Genomic DNA, 15,571 nt, shown 5'->3' on the forward strand with positions numbered 1-15,571 from the left:
CTTTTTTGGCGATGTAGAGTAACTAGCATTTTTAGTAAAGGCTCATTAAGCGAAACAGAAGTAGAAGGGGAAGTTCTGAACTGTATAAGTGCTTTGTAACGGGGAGAATGGGAAAAAATATCCACAGATCTTCTCCAGCCCATGGTGAAGGGATCTGGGGCTTGCCCTGGTAGGCACGGTAGGTAAGGAAGACCAAACTGAAAGAAAAGTAGCATATTGTCTATTTCTCTCTTAAAGTGCTCTGGGAATCCTAGTAAGATCGGAATTGGGTTTGGATTTAACGAGGTGGCTCTATTGTTTCGTGTTGGGCTCCTTTGGAATGTGCTCTCTGTTCCTCTCCAAGGAGAGAAGGGGTTGCTGATGTCTTCTCATGTTTCATGCTGAATTGTATTCCTAGGTGTTTCTGTATTCTCAGTGCCAGCAAGGATCAGTCCAGTCCCATCTGAGCTTTAAAGAGGAGCTGTGATCAAAGGCTCTAATGACGTCACTGATCTCTGGTGATTGATTAGGAACATAAGTTCTGGAGAATTCTGCCTTTTTTTATAATGTCAAATTAATTGGTGTCTACCATTAGGGTAACAGCTGTTAATCCACAAAATTACAAAAATGAACAATACAGAAAATAATGTATTTTTCTTCTGGATCTTTGTCTATTTTTAAGTTTATTGGAGCCATGCCTGCATTTTATAAGCAATCTTTCCCTGTAAGTATACTGCAGAGAAATAGAATTCTCTATATAAACTGGGTTAAGTATTTTGGAATTCTCCATAAAAATTGGTACAATACCTAGCAGTGAAAACCTTTACATTGTTTCCAAAGCAGTTTAATCATGTCCAGGTAGTTATGCATTAGGTAATCATTAAATATATTTAAATGCTGTATTACCTTGGAAATTTATGACTTTAGATTTTAAAAATCCTTTTAGTTATTTTTATGGAACTATTTAATGTTTTCCCTCTGCCATTCAAAAATAAAACAAATGTATTCTATAACAAGAGGTGACAAAGCTTACAACTGGGAAGATGCACCTTGGAAGGAAATAATAAAAAAACAAAAGAGAGCAAGAGGTCTCTTTCCGGAAACAGTCATGACTGCACTGTAACTATTGGCTTACATCTGCCTAGAGTAGGGATTGATTGCAGAAGCATTGGAAAAAATTTTGTCTTGGAAGACACAGTAGCCCAGAAAGAAAAGTTGAATGGAAAACGGTGAATGTAAATTATTATTATAGTTATTGTTACCTTTATGGTTTACCGTTGGTTGTCAGAGATTATTGCTTCATGCTTATAGCTAATTCTTTTCACAGAAAACTTCGTTTTGAGAACTGCCCTCTGAGTAGGACTGATAAATGAGTTTATAGTCTAGGGGGTCTAAAGGGAGGAGATCGTGCAAATGAGCATTTCAGAGAAGATTGTGAGGCAATTATGAATACTCAGTTTTAATGGATTTGTCAAAGATTACCTTTTCACAGAATATTTTTGTTTTATTGGCAATAATGAGAAAAATAACCCCAGACCTTTGCCTATAACTGAAAAAGAACTTCAGAAAGAATACAACGTCATGGTTAAAATATTGCAACTTCTAGCAAGGAAAACAACATTTTCTAATATTCAACTGAAGATTTCTTCCAAGCTTCTAAAAACTAGAAAACACACAGTGGCCCATTTCACATTAAGTTAAAGTCAAATCTTTCTTAAAAAACTAATGTTTCTAGGCTTGTTTTCAAATGCTGGCAAGTTTCAGAGCAGTAGAAAAATTCCTATCCTATAAATGTTGACAGCAGTTCCGGTGGAGGCTAACAATGTTTTATAAATAGAGTTTACTTAGCAAAAACCATATGTATGCCTAGTGAAATAACCTCACATTTATTTATGTTTTGATTTATAGGAAACATGTGCCCCTTGACAAAGCCTTTGGGCTCTTTTCCGCAATTAAAAAGAATCATGCTTGAAAAAAATAGCTCCTATCTTAATGGAAAACTTTTTCACATAAATTCAAAGCATTTTCTTTGATCAGTTTCACACAAGTTGAGAATATTTTCATCTACAGTTTGACCCAAAAAACTGGGTGAATTAAAAAAAAAAAGATGCTTCTCTCAGACACGTATCAGCATATAATATATTGGTTGAAAATCTGGGAATCCAAGGATTAAATAGGCTGGGTAATATGAGAAAGGCAGTGTGCAGTCTTGCAGCAGAACAGTTACTGTTGTTGCTTGTGACTAGTGTTGTTATAGCATGAGGTAGTTTTGCTGGTTTTTTTAGACTGAAGAGGGGGAACACATCCTATATGTACCTGTTGCTAAGCCTTCATCTGGCTATCTTGAAAACTATCTATACTTGTTTCTCTTTCCAACAACAGATGACAAGAAAAGAGAGATAAGAAGGTTTACAAATCTCTTTCCTTTTCTTATTTTTGTTTTTTAGAAGAAAAAAATTAGTTAAAAATAACTGCCTTTTGCTTATTACTCTTTCAAAAAGTTTATGGTTGAGAGTAAGTTGTTGAAAGAAAAATATTTTCTTACTTTAAGAAAGAAGTGGTTATATTAGCTGGAACCAGGCTACAAAATATTGTTTTGTCACTATTCTAAACTAGATCAATGGTCTTCACACTACTGAGGGGTGGATTAGGACAGGGAGAAAGTCGATGTTTAAATGTAGAAACTTCATAACACATGGGTACACTAGTGATACAAGTACAAATCTTACAAATATGTGCTAGTATAATTTTGTATGTTGCTTAAATTTTTTAGGGAATAGTGCTTTTTATTTTTAAGTATGAGTAAGAGATATGTGCTTAAAAAGAGAGTTAAATTTTTATAGACATTCTTTCTCATTAAGGTGATGTTAGTTTCCAAGCCTTAGGACAGACAGCCTAGCTCCTGCCTCTACAAAGTCAGGAACAAGTATCATTTTTTAAAAAAAAATTAAAAATTTTTTATTTACAGTTGACATTCAATATTATGTTAGTTTTAGGTGTATAGCATAGTGGTTAGACATTTATATAACTTACAAAGTGATGCTCCTGATAAGTTTAGTACTCACCTGGCACTATACATGGTTACTACAATATTATTGACAATATTCTTCATGCTGTGTTTTACATCCCTGTGACTGTTTTGTAACAACTTATATTTTTTAATTCACCTTTTTTCACTCAGTCCTCCAAACCTTCTTCCCATCTGGCAACCATCAGTTTAGAAACAAGTACCATTGAATGCAGTGGCAGCTACCTCAAGCCCAACATGGCAACTAAGCAATGAACCATCTTGTGGAACAGAGGGATTTAATTAGCAATGCAGGAACTCTTGGGTTTCATGAATAGATTTAGAAAATGGGCCAATCCGTTGAAATTATTTTATTCAGTGCTTTATGGGCATGTACCTATTCCCTCTTTGTTCAGGTTCTTAAAGAGATTCATCACTTAGTATTTTCCAGAGCCATTGGTGTACAGGTAGGTTTTGGAGCTCTAACTTTCTTCAGGAAAATATTGATTGAAGAATAACTCTTTGAAGGAATGATTGTGAGAAGAGTGCCTCTCAGTGATTAGGGACCATGAAGCTGAATCTTTCCCATATAAAATGTGATGTGGTAACCACAGATGTGACCCAGCTTACTTTATAGAGGATGCACATTAAGGATTCCAAAGATTCTGCTTGCATATCACTTTATCTCTTTTAATGAAGAAGTTGGGTTGATTTAAAGAGCTCTTTCCCTCAAAAACTCTGTTTGTATGACATTCACTTTAAGTTCCCTAAAATGACAGGAAAGATGTCTGGTAAGTAAGAGGAGCTTGAAAGGAATGAGTAAATATAATCCAAGTTTAGAAAGGAAAACCCACAATTCTCTTTAAATAATTTGTATAAATTACTTGTGTATATCTATCTTGGATTAAAAGCCACTGAAGATTTTGTTTAGGCCAAAATGTAGTCTTACAAATTGTTAAGTCAAAACCATTCCAGGTATTTTGGAGGGCAGTCTGTATTGATGTTTCAGGTGCAAATGCAGGAAGGTTTTTGCCCAATTTTGACTGAATTGCTGATAACTACAGGTAGCTGCCATGAAACTAATCGATCCATTGAAATCTGAGATGTGTGTGTCCTTGATTTAGACCTGGTGTCACGCATTACCAACCTGACTGCCTGTACTTACTTTCTGGGAATACATGGGCATAGTCTTTCTTTGGGACTGCTAGGGGCATTTTGACATTTGTGTGACTAACTCTTCCCAGAACGTGACCCTCTTTTAAATCTCTTCAACATCCTCATAGAGTGCATAGTTTTCTGTATGGCATCTGGTTTCATGTAGTTATATTTCATCACAGCTTCACTGAGAACTTTTGCAAATTTCTTTGATACTAATTTAGTTACTTTACTCTTTAGAGTGGAAAAATGAAACAAAACCCAAGATTATAATAAACTTTGATTACCAGATTCCTAAACACGGAACCTCTCAAGTAACCCATATTTGTCATTATTTTTGAGAATGGAATTTATAGGTGGAACCTGGAAAGTGTTGTTACTGTTGCTGTTCAGATACAGAGGGATGGGTGCAGAGCCAGAGGCCAGAAAAGCCTTGTGGACTTTGGGTGAATGCTGCACTTCCCAGGACACCTTGAGAAGCGATACCTTCTAAGCAAGATGAGGTGGTTCATTATACAGAAAATTTTAAAATAATGCATTTTAGAAAGCATTTCAGTGAAAATGGAACCTAAAGGAATAGAAGAAATGAAGGGCACCTTTCACTTAACCAACATCTAGGCAGCCTGTTCCCTCCCCATAGTCTGCGACCTTAGGACTATCTATATTATCTCAGCTTTACTCTCTCTTAAGCTTTTCTTTTGCTTGTTTATTTATTTATATTTTTAAGGAATATGTGCTCATTAGGAAATTTGGAAATGCATATAGAAAAACCAGAACATGTCCAGGAATCTTACCACACAGCGATAACTTTGTTAACATTTTGGTATATTTTTAGTTTTCTTTCTTTATTTTCTTCTCTTTTTTTGTTTCGTTATATGTCAGTTATATTTTGAGAGGGGGGGGGGGAAACTGAATGTAATGTATCCTGAATGTATTCACCTTTTACCACTTGATGTGGAATCTACTTCATTTCTTTTCTGGCTCCCCAGTCTCTTAGCACTGCTCTGTTCAGTGCAGTATCCACTGGTAACGTGTCTGTAGAGCCCTTGAAATGTAGCCAGTCACAATGCTTGCAGGGCTATGACAATGGCAGGACAGAGAGTGTGGGGCACAGAGCATGCCCTCCACAGGGGGTGTGGTTCTTCTACCACCACCTTTGATGAGCAGGGACTCCAGCTGGCACCTGCCTAGGCCATCATCTGCTATCTGCTTCTCCATGGAGCCCTTTGCAGGAGCTGGAAGTCTCCTCTCCATTTTTTATGGCATGTATTACGTGTGTAAGTAACCATGTGCTGGGGGCATTTCCCATGTCATGTACTACTCTTTTCCAATTTTACTTTTTTATGTTTTAATTTATCTTTATTGTTGAAAGTATTACAAATGTCCCCCTTTCCCCTATTGATCCCCTTCACCCTGCACCACCCCCAGGCCTTCACCACACTACTGCCTGTGTCCATGGGTTATACACATATGCATATAAGTTCTTAGGTTATTCCCCACCCCCGCATCTGCCCCCCCAGCCTTCCCTCTAAGATTCGTCAGTCTGTTCCATGCTTCTGTATCTCTGGATCTATTTTGTTCATTGGTTTATTTTGTTCAGTAGATTCCACATATGAGTGAGGTCACATGATTCCAACCTTAATGGTGATGTAATCTATTCAGCCAATCCCCTATCTTTGGACATCTATGTTTTTCTTCTCTTTTTCTAATTGTAAATGAGGATGTGATGAAAATCCAAAAACAACACACCTTTTTTTTGTCTTGAAGAAATCTTACTAAATTAGCTCCAAGAAATGAAGCATCTTCTATTTCAGTGAGATGTTTATGAGTGTTCATTTTCAGAGATAATGACAATTTTCAGAGATAATGTATACTTTGTCAACATCAGTGAAATACTTTTAAAAAAAAATATGATAGGTGAAAACTTCACCTTGTTCTTTTAAAATTTTAATTGAAATACAATACAGAGGTAGAAAGTACACATAGCATATGCTAAGAGCTTGATGAATTTTCCTATAGTGAACACATCATATAAACAGCAGACTGATCAAGAAGAAAGCACTACCAGTCCCTGGAAAGGCCTTCTCATTCCCTGGCCAGTTATTCCTCCTGTTCCAAGGGCTTGCTCTGTTTATTCTACTACTGATGGGCATTTGGATGGTTTCCAGAGTTGGCTGTTAAGAACATTGGCTTTTAAGTACCTGGTGAACCTGTGTACACATTTCTTTTGGATACATACCAAAGAGTGAAATGACTGCATTATAGGGGGTGCATATACTTAGCTTTAGCTGATGATAATTCTTAATAGTTTTCCCAGGCGTTTGTACAGATTTGCTCCTCATTCTTGTCAACACTAGGCTCTTTTCTATATTTTTTATTTTAGCCCTTCTGTTCTATTTAAATCTGATTTTAATTTGTCCCTGATGAATAAGGGAATTAAGCATCTTTTTAGATATTTATCGATCATTTGGACATACTCCTTTGTGGGTGTCCGTTGAAGTTTTTATTTTTTGGATTTTTAATGACTGAAACAAAAAAGATCTAAAACCACAGTTTCTGAGAAGATTCATTTGTTCTTGCTCTCTTTGAACTTGAACTTGACCTCCCTTCTGGCCTTGCATTTTAGGGCAGGGTCTCTAAGGCATCCTTGTTGAGGACAGTTTTGTCCAAGTGGATATCCATATGAGTACCTTGTCCACATGGGGTGATTGTAGGTATAAACTTTGACAAAAGACTTGATCTTTGACCTCTTGGCAATTTCCCTTTTGTGGGGATAGGAGTCTATTCCAGCCACCAGGTCATGCTGTAGGGGTGGTCGGAGGTGCCATTATCAATGTTCTCCACGAGGATTGCTTTGTGACAGGCTGGGACCAGCATCACCTTTCAGGGTTTCATAAACTTGCCTGTTTTAACAGTAGCCTCTTGGACCTAAGCAGAAGAGGAAAGGACCACACTTCCTCTAACCTTTCACACCAGGGGAAGGTGATCTCTGAAGTCTTTTTTTTTAAATTTGTAGTTCTTTGGGGGTAAATGATTGTTCATTAGTTGTTCTATCACTGATTTGAAATGATAGCCTGTGATATTGTGATTTATAAGAAGTATGTAATTGGTCATTTAGATGACCAAAATATGTTTCTCATTTGTATTTGGTCTTCCTACATAATTTCTGGCTCACAGCTCCCAAAACTCTTGGAATTTCCTAAGTGTGGAATGATAAAGGTCTTTTGTTATGTTAATAAGGTTACTTTGGAAAGCACCTAAGGATGGGGGCTAGTTGGCACCAGAGCCAACCATTTGATTAGAGGCTTTGAGGAAGGAAAGGGAAGCTGTGAAAACCCTCAGAAGTGTTAGAAGACCCATAGCACTCCAGGCATCCTCAGCACCATAGGGCCACCTGCCCAGTGCAGCCCACAGGACCAAGTAGGCAATTTCACGGTTCCTGGTGTTAGTGTAGGTAGCTAGATATTAATAAAGGAAGGGAGCAAAGGAAAGCAGGCACTATTAAGTGTAATCAACTAGGAAACATAAGCCTGCTTTACTATGAATTTGTAGCATTCATAGGTACCCTGGGGAATCTAAGCATTGCCCTGCCAAAGGGATTAACACCCTCCCTTCCTCCGTCTGAGGAGCAGCTTGCCCTTCAGTACTAGATTGGGGGGGCCGGGAAGCAGGGAGAGGTAAGTACTTGTGCAATAGAAGCCAAGATGGTGCAGGGGAAGGTGCTTCTATGAGGAATGTGCAATAGGAGTCAAGATCGTGACTGTAAAGGTCTGTTTGTCTAGCCTGGGAAGAGGATCTGATTGGATAAGGGATACAGAGCCCAGAAGATCTAGGAAATAGATTGGTTAGGGGGTGGACCCATCAGAAGCCTGGAAAGCATGGAAAGTTGATTAGTTAGTTCGAAGAAGACATGGTCCTTCCCAAGCCCGAGATAATATAACCTGAGCCTTACAAAGACAAAGGCCCCTTTCTCTCTCTCACTGGTAACATGCACTCATCCCCTTGGTTTGTGTGTTTTCTCTGCATAGCAACCATGTGGCCTTAGCAGCTACATGGCTACTTCATGCAGGCTCCAAGCTCAGCCTGGGTATTGGAGACAGGAGCACAACTGGGAACTAGATGAGGCTGTGAAATGGGCTAGTCTTTGGCATGGCACAGAATCTCTGGAGATTGGCACTATTTCTGGTCTTGATGAAGACTTTTTCCATAGTGGGATGATGGAAATGGGACACTGGGAACCCAGGGGCAGCCTTCTATTTCCACCCCGATGAATCTTACCACTAAACCTCACCCTCCCACGTGTGAGTCTCCTGAAATGCTTTTCTCACAACTCTGTGAAAGGACTACATTTCCCCTGGCAACACTAGTTCTCTTCTTATATTAATGATGATGGAGTGACAGCTTTGAGAATTTTGATGTGGAGACCATACACATGTGAAGTCCTAGAAATTGCTTCCTGAAAAATAACTTAAGAGGTGCGTGAGGATGAGCATTTAAGGCATCTTTGTTTTCTTTGAAGAAATTTGGTTCAGTATTTTTTAATTCAGTAGTCATGATCATTTTATTAAACCAAATAAAGAACTTCTTGTGTTCAGCCTGGAAGTCTGGGAAAGGAGATTAGGAGCTAAAGAAAGAATCGTTCTGGTTGAGGGGTGCAGAATTCATGTTGGGTTTTTCAGAGGAATTCATTGTGCTTATTCTGAGATGTCACTTTATTCACCGCAAATCATAGCCTGCCAGAACTGAATAGGGTCATCTGTGCTAAAAACTCATAGATAAGGAAACTGAGGCTCAGAGAAGGGATTTTCTAGTCCCATAGCTGGAACTGGAAGCAGGACTGCCCCCAGGCTCCTGTTCTCCTGGCACTTGGCCTCCTTACACTCAGAGAGGGTAAGAGGGAGTGGGCCATGGAAGGGGTGGTGTCTACATTTTTGTGTCTTAAATCAAAGATCAAGCATTGGCAGCTTTTTCAGTAAGTGAAAAATGATCATTTCTGTTCTGTGAAGTTTAGTTGCCAATCACTATGAAGTGTGTGTGTGTGTGTATTTGCATAAATGTTTGAGCATGTGTCTTTCTGTTTTTGTATCCCCACACCACATGTTTTTCCTCTCTAAAATATGTATTCTTTTTTGCCATTGGATGGAAAATTGAAACATGTAATTCCATCTTAACACAACAAACTGAAAAAAGTCTACATTGAAATACAAATGAGAGTATCTCGAAACACTTTATAAGGGACTAAAAACACTCAGTATAGAGCAGTCATAACATACTGTATTGTTGGTGGCCAAGCTTTGGGTCACAGAATGAGGAACTTCACCTGTCTTGTAGCCATGGCCATAACATTTTCTACCTCATGTCTAGCAAGTTTTGGACACCTATTATTTCATTAATATTAATTCTAAAAAGCTCACTATTGTCCTTCAAATCCTAAAGTATGTGGACTGTGGAGTCCTCCTATCCACCTAGGAATGGTTCATGTATTTGTGCATTTTAGTCTCTCCTTGTGTCTCAAAACTGGTTTATCTTGAACTAATCCAGATATAAATGGTGATTTGTTTTTCCCTGAAAAGTCTGGAGTGAATGAGATTCTTCTCTCTTGAGATTTGCTCGCAATGCCCAAGAAGTCATGAGGGAGGCAGAACAAGTCTAAAAGCCTGAACTTTCTCTCACAGCCTAAGTGGCCCAGCCAGCAGGTCCAGTATGAGACCCATTCTTTCAGACACAAAAAAATAATTCTTGCCATTTTTATTTTAAACTTGTAGAATTCACCAGTCTGTCAGCATCACTTTTTATATCTGTTACACTTCCTTAATGGAGACAGATTATTTAAAAAAAAACCCACAAATGCAAATAATAATTTTTAATTGGCTAACAATTTTCAGAAACAAATGTTGCAAATGGTACAAAGGTAGGTTTAGTGAAATGCTGACTTAAAATCTTTTGGGAGCAAAGCTGCTTGGGACATAGCTGATTTTGAGTTCGGGGAGGTTTTCTAATCCATCCCATTCCCCTCTTATTCTAAATTGGTGGCCCTTATTGAGGAGGCAGGAGGATGCTGAAATGATAGCCAATCAGCTGTACAAAGCAGGGCCTTGCTGAGGGTAGGCATTACACAGATAGTGTTCCCTGACTGGGAAATGCCTAGATGCTATGGAAGTTCTACTCCTTCCCAATGTCCTCTCCCCCTCCCCTAGGTAAAGTAAAGAGTCAGTGCCCCATCAAGATTAGATGGGGAGCAAATACAACACTTACGTGTGAAAGTGGGTCTTTGGAGAGCAACTTCTAATGAGTAAGGCTGCATGTCTTAAGATTTATTACCATTGTTGTTGCCAGCATTGAAAGACACATGTTAGTTGATCTCCTTCCTTCCCACCCTCCTCCCTTCTCTTTTTGTTTTTGCAAGAGGAATATTTTTTTAGTGGTTACGAGCACTAATATACAGATACTCACCATAATCCATCCCCCACAAGGTGGAAGAATGTATAGAACCATCACCTCCTAGTGGTGGGAAGTCTTATAGATTTTAGAGTCCATCCCTTTTTTACAGTACAAATCTGGTGGTAAGAGCCTTGAAAAATGCTGCCACAACCACTGCTAAGAAGGAATGAAACCCTTGCCAGGCCTTGCATTCCATTTTCAGATAGTTCTCATTTCTAGAATATTCTTTGTGTGGGGAAAAGCTCTACCTCCCCATAATTTCAACACTGTCTGCCTCCTCCCCATCCCCATTTCCTTCAGAAGCACTTTAAATCAGGCACATGGAAAATGTGGTTGATTCTCTGGCCTTCTGGATTCACACAAGTTAGAACTAATTTTTTTCACGTACTTACAAATATTTGAAGAATAAGGCCCCAAGGTCTACTTCCTTTCTTCGTTTTAGTTTGTTTCTTGTTCTGGGGTGGCTTTGAATGTTTGCTGTCCTTTCATCTGGGCCTGAACATGCATCTCAGTATGATAGTACATAGTACACTAGAGCGGTGCTCCTCTTATTACTGCATGAGATTGAAGTAGGCTTTGGGCAGCTACATCTCATTACTGATCCACTCTTCACGAGGTGAAAATGCATGCCTAGGTATTTGTTCACATCTACTGCTAAGTCATATTTCTGCCACTCTGTCCTGAAAGTGACTTTAGTATTATCTTTCAGCCTTAAGTATAGATCTTTATATTTAGCATTAGTACATTTCTTCTTTATCTCAGCCTGTCATCACAGTGTTCACCATATTGTTGAGTTACATGAGGTAAAAGGAGGGCACCTGCACATATGTACATGTGTGCGCGCGTGCGCGCACACACACACACACACATATACAGAGTCTTTTATTTACCTTTATTCTGTTTTCGAGTAACAGCCATCACACAGGAGAACTCATGGAGTTGTGACTACGGAAACAAAACTGACTGAGACATCAGGAGAAGCATGTTGGGCCTCACCTGCCCATCTGGCCCTATGACCTGTTTGATGAGACAGTGGACTTGAAGGGAGAGGAGCAGTAGTTGTTTGCCCACACTCTGTCCATGTTGTGTATTAAGAAAATTAGAATTCCAATGTGCTTTTAATGTGATTTTCTTAAATTTATTAGAATTAGATACCTTGCTTGTTGCCTCTTATTTACCCTGCATACTAATATCTGTATATCAACAATGGAAAATTTTGATCTGTTCTAAAGCAGGACAGTGGCCTGCAAATCATTTTCAGAAATTTAAAAAATGTTAGTAACCCAACTTTGTGGTGAATAGTGAAAACCACATCTAACATTTGGACTAAGTTATACATTTTCAAAGGACTGCTGCCTCTTGCCTGTCTTATTGGCTGTTTTCTAACTCTGTTCCTTGTATTTGCAGTGTAATCTTTTGTTTTTGGTTATTGGCTGACTACTTTATAGATGCCATCTAAAGTAAATTTAGGGGTGAAAAATGCTTTGTCATTCTAGATTGTCCCCAGTCTTTTCCTTAGTAAAAAACCAAAAACAACAAAAAACATTCTGAAAGGTTTGAGAATTTTAAGCTGTACATTTTTGAAACCATTGATAGTTTCATCTGATTGTTTCTGAACTATCATGGTCTACATTTTTCTATGCAGAAGAATTAATCTGCATATGGTGTATGTGTGTGTATGTGTATGTGTGGCGTGTCTCAAAGTTAGACTAGAGGGGTGTACTGATTTTTAAAGATTTTCAAAGATTTAGATACTATAGTCTTGATTGTTAAAGAGACCACAGCCATTTGCCTAGAAGGCCTTGATTCCAGGTTTTGCCAAACCACCATGAGAATGAGGTAGAGGATCTTTGGAGAATAAAGAGAACTTGTCCTGGCCTGTGAGTGCAGTAATGCAGTCCTCCCACATCCCTGAGTCAGCAACCCTAGGATCGGCTCCACAACTTATGTCTCAGGGCATCTACTCAGATGGGAAATGGAATTGGCAGAAATCTCAGCCCAGTGGGTTTGGTCCTGACTTGTGCATGCCTGCCTGCTTCTAGTAGTCCAACCTCAGCTCCCTGCTGTCCTCTTTGAGGCCTCCCTGCATGCCCCCCCCCACTCTTGCCCTGCATTCCTTATCACATTTCCTTTATTTTTTTCCTTCAAGAACATAGTGCTCTATAAAGTTCTTTTTCTTTATGTTTGTGTGCTTACTTTCTGTCTCTTCACCAGGATCTAAGAACCAAGATCCTCTCCCATCTCCTTTACCCTGTACCTCTGCTTGGAACGGAGGCCAACACAGTGTGGGGCTTAATAAATATGTGTAGAATGAATGAGTAGGTCTGAAAATTACCTTATGCCACAGCTGGAAAAGATTTAGGAGAATTATCACTCCTTTTAGAGGATAGAGTTCTACAGATTATCTTTAGGTTCTGGTGGGTTCTATTTAATTTATGGAGATTTTGGAAGCCTAACTCACTCTACTCTGCTCCCACCTACAGTCTGTCTTTACCATCTTGACTGGTTTCCTTCAGAATGTCAGTGTAGGCTTAATGAAGGTCATTTGGAGCAAGAGCATCCTGTAAACACAGGATGAATCTTCAAGGGTCCTTACAGTTCTGTAATTCCCAGTTAGACAGTTGTTTTAGTCCAGAGTGTGAGGCAGGAGCTTACTTTCATGGCTGGCATGATGAAGCCTGAGGTTGTTAGGCCTGAGTAGTAAACTATTCTCTTGCTATTGGGAGTGTTGACATGGTAAATCTAGAGATGGCCAAAGCCCACATCTTTCTCTGTGTACTCAGTAGGACTCCCTGTTCCAGTAGCAGGGCATTCATTTATTTTTATTTTTATTTATTTTTATTTTTTAAAATTTATTTTTATTGTTGAAAGTATTACAGGTGTCCCATTTCCCCCCCCAATTGACCCCTTCCACCTTGCTCCCGCCCCCTCACCAGGCTTTCATCCCTTTATTGTCTGTGTCCATGGGTTATGTATACATGCATATAACTTCTTTGGTTAATCTCTAACCACCTTCCACCCTCCTTCCCTCTTCTCTCTGAAATATGATTGTCTGTTGCATGTGTCAATGTCTCTGGATCCATGTAGTTTGCCAGATTCTTTTGTTCATTAGCTTCTTCTTAAAGAAGACCCTTCAACATTTCATGTAGCACTGGTCTGGTGGTGATGAACTCCTTTAGCTTTTACTTTTCTGAGAAGCTCTTTATCTGACCTTTAGTTCTAAATGATAGCTTTGCTGGGTAGAGTAATCTTGGTTGTAGGTTCTTGCTTTTCATCACTTTGAATATTTCTTGCCACTCCCTTCTGGCCTGCAAGGTTTCTGTTGAGAAATCAGCTGACAGTCATATGGCTACTCCCTTGTAGGTAACTAACTGCTTTTTTCTTCCTGCTTTTAAGATTCCTTCTTTTTCTTTCATCTTTGGCATTTTAATTATGATATGTCTTGGTGTGGGCCTCTTTGGGTTCCTCTTGTTTGGGACTCTCTGTGCTACCTGGACTTGTAAGTCTATTTCTTTCTCCAGGTAGAGGAAATTTTCTGTAATTACTTTTTCAAATAGGTTTTCAATTTCTTGCTATCTTCTCCTTTTGACACCCCAATAATACGAATGTTGAGCCGCTTGAAGTTGTTCCAGAGACTTCTTACACTATCTTCATATTTCTGTATTCTTTTTTTCTTTATGCTCTTCTAGTTGGGTGTTTTTTTGTTTCCTCGTGTTCCAAATTGCTGATTTGATTCTCAGTGTCCTCTACTCTACTGTTGATTCCCTGTAAATTATTCTTCATTTTAGTTCATGTAGCCTTAATTTCTGATTGGTACTTTATTAAGTCATCAGTGGTCTCACTTGTTTTTGTAATAGTCTTACTATTATCCTTAAGCATCCTTATAATCATTATTCTGAACTCTGTATCTAGTGGCTTGCTTGGTTCTATTTTCTGGAGATTTCTGGAGATTTCTTCTGTTCTTTCCTTTGTGATGTTTCTTTGCCTCCACATTTTGGCTGCTGCCAGGTGTTTGTTTCTATGTATTAAGTAGAGCTGCTGTGTCTCCTGGAATTTGTAGAGTGTCTTTGTGTAGTAGGTGTCCTGTAGGGTCCAGTGACTCAGCCTCCCCAGTCACCTTAGCTGGGCCTTCTCCCCTGTGTGGGCTGTGTGCTCTCTCCTGTTATAATTGAGCCTTGGTTGCTGTTGGTGTCACTGGGAGGAATTGACCCCTAGGCCAATCGGATGTGAGGACCAGTTGCACCTACAGCCAAAGATCTGCTGTGCTGGAGACACCCTATGGAGCAGGATTTACTTCAGTGGAGCTTTGGTGTTCATGAGGTGGGCCCCTTGAATGTGTCACTTGTGGATGTGGTAGGGTTGTAATCCAGCGTGGTCGAGTCTGGCCACCAGGTGCACTGGCTTTGGGGCCTCCTAGGAGGTGCAAAGTCAGCCTCTGCCAGTGCCTTGCCCAGGGCAACCCAGCATGAGCTACACAGCAAACTGTAGTTGGCTACTACTTGTGCTGGGCTTGGTGTTGTCCAGGAGAGGCCAAGCTATGAACCATTGCAGGCTGCCAATAGTGCCAGGCCTGGCGCCACTTATCAAGATGTATGGGGCATGATAGTGCTTGTTTGAGAGCTTTTAGGAAAGTCGTAAGCTTGAGGCTTGAGAGGCCACTTGTATAGAAAAGCCACTGGAAATGGCTTGGATGAACTTGCAGGTAGGGAGTGGCGGGGTCTCCGGGAATCACCAGGGTGGGCCCAAAGGTGTGAGTCAGGTGCTTGAGATTCAAATATGGTGCCTGCCTGCCAGCTCTGTGAGGGGAGTGCTCGCCAAAGGAGCAGTGGCCTCTGCCAGCTCTTCTCTGTGGAAAAAAGCTGCCCAGCTACCTTTCACCCCTATTTGAGGCAAGTTAGTTCCTTCCAAAATGTACCAGGTTCCTTTGAAGTTGCTGCCCAGCACTGGAGCTCAGAGGGAGCGCATCAGAGAGAGTCTGTGTGCCGGCCT

At 39.7% G+C, this 15,571-nt stretch overlaps 1 protein-coding gene and 1 pseudogene across 4 annotated transcripts in view; one reads left to right on the top strand and one right to left on the bottom strand.

The window, feature by feature from the left end:
- Positions 1-15,571, top strand: part of GLI3 (GLI family zinc finger 3) — a 310,853-nt gene that overhangs the window by 25,820 nt on the left and 269,462 nt on the right. The gene's annotated exons all lie outside the window — the stretch shown is intronic.
- On the bottom strand, positions 6,764-7,036 carry LOC148092233 (large ribosomal subunit protein eL27 pseudogene; annotated as a pseudogene).

Source organism: Miniopterus natalensis, chromosome 10 (assembly GCF_054644295.1).
Source record: "Miniopterus natalensis isolate mMinNat1 chromosome 10, mMinNat1.hap1, whole genome shotgun sequence".
NCBI lineage: Eukaryota > Metazoa > Chordata > Mammalia > Chiroptera > Miniopteridae > Miniopterus > Miniopterus natalensis.